Here is a 5652-nt window from a genome sequence, read left to right on the forward strand (position 1 = left end):
AAGCCATACAAATTAAAAATAAATAAAACAAATGCATCATATTCAATAACGTTTTCTTTTAGCAAGTAAAACAATGAGTGTGCCATACAATATTCAACAATAATATGCTAGAGAAATTGCATAGATAGATAATCAATGAAAATTATAACTCATTCTAGCTATAATCTTAAATCACAAAACACAGAAGAAGCTCTTAATGGTAAACTGAGACTACCTAGTATAGGAATTATTTAGCAGATAAATATGGTTATATGGAAATTTGCATGCTGTCACATTTAAAGCTTTACTATTACCTGAACTACTCTTACCTGAACACCAAATGCTTTTGCTGCAGGCATGTATGTGTTTGGTGTTTCTTTTTGATTTGCAGCAGTCACTTATACCCTATCCTGGACTGTATTGTTAGACAGTGGTATTGTTAAGGCTTTGGGTTTTGCTGTATTTTCCCCAGACATAATTCTGACCAGACCAATGGCAGTTATTCATACTGCAATGCACAAGTCACACATTTATAGCCAGGAAGTGTATTCGTAATAATTGGTCAACACTGAGCATCTTTGTAACCTGACTTATTGTGACCCCAAGGTTGGGAACCACAGCTCTAGCAGCTCAGATGTTCTCTGTGCTGTCTCTAATTGTATGATCAAAGCTTTACTCCTCATAAGACACCATCATTTTCAGTGCATATAGTCTCACCAAATGATGCCTGGCTCCTTTCCTACTTGGCTTGTACTCTACTGATTTTTTTTTTCTAGGTTTCTCCACTGGAGGGTGCTGTCTGACCTTTTGCAGGGATTCCAGAGGCCTGTTTCCTTAATGGTATGCTCTTATGGGTTGTTTGGGTCCTAGACAGAGGTGATGCCTGTGGCCTAAATAATGCAGTAAATTTCCAAGACCATGTGGACCAATTCTATAACTTTTTGCATTAACCACTTTGACCAAATGACCCTATTCAGCCACATTCAGTTCTACAGTATGCCAAGTCGCCATGGTGGTATTCTTCTCATCAGTGCGAGTCCACTCCCACACTTGTTTTTGCACATGAGGCACAGCAGGGACATTCCTTTGCAAAGCACTCTGAAAAGGAAAGAGATGCGGGGGGGAGGAGAGAGGCAAAGGGTTCATCTTAATTTAAGCAATTCTAAAATAATTTGAGGCAGTGCCAAATTCCTCATGAATGACTTTGGGATGTCCCATTAATTAAGGACTGTTAAAATATAACAGGGGATTTCTTTGCTAGGCTTAGCTTTTTAATTCAGAGGGTGCAGATTTCTGTCTCTCCCAGGTACCAGTGGCTAAGCCGCTTGGGATTTATTTGAAGAACATAAATTCCCTATGTGATTCTAGCATTGCCACACGCATGCTTCCAGAGCTCAGGCTGTAAACCCCACAACTTTTAAGTCAACTGGTCATGACCTACATCTGGTAATAGACAACTTCTAGTTCTTTGCCAGAGGATTCTGTCCTATTGCATTGTGGCAGGTGACACAGCCAAGGGAAAACAACCACTACATTTTAAGGCTGTAGGTTTCCCATCAATTTTGGCAGAACCATCTACAAAGCTGTGGAATGCCTGTCATGCATGCTGAATCTGAGTATTTCTTTTGTGCGAGCTGTATATTAACAACTGAATAGCTGAAATTTAATATTTTGTCTATGTTTTAACTTTCTAGAAGTGCTGTGGTTGGGGGTTTTAAACATAATTCTGTATGTGGCCATGCAGAACAGTGATGCCAGTGATATAGTGCAAAGGGGTTTAGACATTATTTTGTTGCACTGAATTGATGCCCTATATCCTCTAGTATATGTTTCGCTTTGTCACTTCACAATTTCTTCTCTGTAGAGGCTGCAGGCCCAGCTCAATGTTCACATCCTGCTGATAATCAGTAGGAAGGCTTCCTCTGTCAATCCAGCATCCATACCACAGTTGTTCTGCCATACTAGACATTCTTTCTTCTCCCCAGGCGTCTTGCTCTCAAAACTGCAGTGCTTTGTCCTGCATAAATCCTACAGAATTCTGTTTTTTGTAAGTGTTACAAATAGATTAAATGTAAGTGTTACCAATGGGGGGGGAGGGGGGGGCCACAACTCCACACTGCCATCCTTGCTGCTGCCAGCTGCTGGTCAGACTGTAGCCCCTGGCCCCACCATTGGCACTGAAATTGTGGTGCTGTAGCACCATGCCCCATGCCTTGCCATCGGTGCAGAAATCTGGGGAGGCACGTGCCCCCCATGTTCCCAGTCACTCCACACTTCACTTACAGTGTTAAATGTAGGGAAAAACAGCGTTTCACAACTTCTGCACCCCAGCACCTCAGTGTTTAAAGAAAAAAAAAGTGCATGAAATGAATATGAAAATTAAATTAAGTGAAACCAGGGATATCACTTATGCACACGTTGTTTACTCTTCTCTCCTTGAGTGATCTGCTATATGCCCATTTTTCCTTCAGTAGCTGGCTAATGAAGTAGTAGCCATCATAGGCTTTGGAATTGTACACTGAATGTTTGGTCCTTGATACTTGTCTATTAAGATAGACACTCTTCCTTCTAACTACTCAAGATTTATCCTGCTGCAGCTGCATTGCAAAATGAAATTGGGTATGTGTGTGTCCTTTTTCTACAAAATTCAAATATCACAAAAAGGGCTTGTCTGATCTTGGGTATTCCACATCAGTTGATGTTGTTTCAACACTTTCCTTCATACTTCTGCTTTTCATCCATGTAAGACAGTCAGCTTTTGTTTCTTGGATGTCATGTAATAAGTACTGTCTGCCCAAAACGTCAAGTTGAAGGGATTATCCAAACAATTTTTGGATGGTTAACGTGGGCACGAGCAAGGGAGTTTGCAAGCATGTCTAGGACGGCGTAGGAGTCTGACCAAGCTCACTGTAGTTTCTTGGTCCAAAAACCTTTCGCATCCAGAATACCATAGTAATGTTTGTTGTACAATGGAATGAAACTAGTCATGGGATACTGTGAGGTGTCATGAGTTGCAAGTAAACCCAGCCCATTTTGTCCATGTGCAGTGCTGCCTGAATTTTGAATTGTAAATCATAAAGTTATACAGCAGTAATGCTGGAAGGAAAGTCATATAGTCCAATCCCCTGCTTGAGGCAGGATCATCCCTCTCTAAACCATCCTATACAAATATATTGTCTAACCCCTTCATTGTCTAACCTACTAGCAAAATTACATGGTCAACACTGACACAACCACAAGATATATAACATCTTAACCTGCCACAGGTAAAGCAGGGAGACCAGTGGCCAACATCCTGCTGCTGCAAAGGTGCTGCAACATCCTGCTGCAAATTAAGATATGCTTGAGACATCCAAGAAAGAGGGCCGTGTTTTACTCTACAGAGATAGGTAAAAACCCATGCAGTCTGTATACCAATGTAAACATTAGGTAAAATTTCTTCCTAACCCAAAATATGGTAATTGGTCTAACCCTGAGGGAAGGGCCAATGCCCTCCAGCCAGGAACCTCCAGGCTTATGTCCCTAGTAGGAGTATTGGCATACCTCAGATCCAATGTTCGTATCCATAAAGGTGAGAGAGGAAACAAACAAACAAAAAACACACCCTCCCCTCTCCCCAAGACAGCAGAGAGCAGTATGTAACAGCAGGAGGGGAAATACCCTTCCTGGCCCCACGTGGAAACCAGAAAAGCCCAGAAGCATGGGAAAAACCCATGTTAGAACATTGACAGAGCTATTCCTAAACCATGCCTAACCAATGCTTTCCCAGCTGTAGGCTGTAATACCCAAGTTTAACCTATGTAGTGCTAACAATTGAAGCTAAGCAACAGAAGGCCCCAAAGCCTGTCTCTGAGTGACTGTTGTGTGAACCTGTGCAGATGTAACTAGCTTGGTTAGCAAAGTAAAAGAAAGCCATCAACATGTTTAACAAAACATAATTGAATGAAGCACAAGGCTTAAAAGGACATGATAAAGATTATAAAGAACCATTATAAACATTTTATAATATGGCTTTATCTTAAACTATTAGCAGTAGCATGTGACCAAATGTGTTGCATGTGATTTTGCTATAATGATGTATTTTTGTTTAAAATGCTTAGATGATTTGTAGAAACAAAGCAGCCTTGTCAAGTGGAGCAAAGTACTAATAGCTCAGTGTTAAACAATATTCTACAGCAGGAAGAAAGATGAGAAGTCCTCCCTCTTGCTCTCCCAAGCCTTCCGAGCCCACGAAAGGTCTTGTTCAATCCAGTTTTAAAAGTTTCAGTGAAACAAAGAAATTTTAAAAGAACCAATCAGATCACTTATCAGAACATGAAAACCAGCCGAGTGTAAGTATTGGGCATAGGCATAGTCTTCTTTAAAGCTTGGCACACTAACTGAAGCCCCCAAGGGAGCAGAGAAGCTTGGCCAGTGACTTTTTCTGAATCTTAAGCTATGTAAGCATAGTCTTTATTGAAACAAATAAGGCTTTGCTGTTGCATATCCTACTACAGCTTTTGAGTTGTGTGACTGGAATGGTCTCATTGGTCATCAATTTCTTCTCATCCACAGTTGAAATTGAGAGTAACAAAACCTCTTCTTGAACACCTCCAACAATGGAAAGTCTTCTAGATCTCTAGGGGTTTGTTTCACTGCCTCACTGTTTCAGAGATTTCATAGACATTAGGGCTGGAAGGACCTTGGAAAATATTTGAGTCCAGCCCCCTGCCCCAAGGGCAGGAAGTCTGCAGGGGGCATAGGATCAAGCAAGATAAACATCCAGATGTCTCCTTGAAGGCGTTCAAAAGTAGTTGCTTGAACCACCTCCTGTGGCAGTCTATTCCAAACCTTGGGGGCTCGGACAGTAAAGAAGTTTTTCATTATGTCCAGCCTGAAACGGTCTTGGAGGAGCTTATGACCGTTTGAACTTGTCATCCCCTGGGACGCTCTGGTGAACAGATGTTCCCCCAGATCCTGGTGAGCACCCCTTACAAACTTTTAGGCAGCCAGCGGATCACCCCCGAGCCTGCACTTTTCCAGGCTGAAGAGTCCCATAGCTCTAAGCCTGTCATCATAAGGTCTGTTTTCCTGCCCTCTGATAATGTATTCCTATAGGGATTTTCAGGCACAATGTCACCCCCATGTATTCCAATGGGGACTTCCAGGGGCAATGTCAACCCCATGCAAGCCTCTTTCCCCTCCACCTTACCTTTCCCATCCACCTGTGGCCAGACTGGACTTGATTGCACCTGATCCTGTCCGATCTCAGAAGCTAAGCAGTCCCTGGCCTGGCTAGTACCTGGCTGGGAGATGGCCTGGGAATCCTGGGTGCCATAGGCTGCCTGTTCCTTTTGCACCCGAGCGGGACAGGGCTGGCCCTGCCCTTGCCTGGGCCCAGGAAGTGGGCTCCGGCCCCGGACGGGAAGGCCGTGGGAGCACCACTGCGTGGAGTGGATGGAGCAGCCTCTGAGTTCACCCGAAAGCCTCTGCTTGCTGCTCCCCCCGGAGCCTACAGCAGGCCTCCGGGAAGAGCCTGCCTGGCCCAGCAGAGCTGCCCAAGCTGCCTGGGGGTAGCAGGGCCTGGCAGGAGCCTGCCCCCAGGCTCCCAGGGTTACTGCTACAACTGGTGCATGGAGTCAGTGCAGCAGGCTATGAGTCCACCGGGCAGGCCTCCGGCCTGTTCCCATGCCC

The 5652-nt window shown here is 43.9% G+C and overlaps 1 pseudogene; it reads left to right on the forward strand.

Moving 5' to 3' along the window:
- The first annotated feature begins 5181 nt into the window (after nucleotides 1–5181).
- Nucleotides 5182–5301, forward strand: LOC149870817 (5S ribosomal RNA; annotated as a pseudogene).
- Nucleotides 5302–5652: the final 351 nt, after the last annotated feature.

Source organism: Crocodylus siamensis, chromosome 2 (assembly GCF_052110815.1).
Source record: "Crocodylus siamensis isolate JL-2025a chromosome 2, ASM5211081v1, whole genome shotgun sequence".
Lineage (NCBI taxonomy): Eukaryota > Metazoa > Chordata > Crocodylia > Crocodylidae > Crocodylus > Crocodylus siamensis.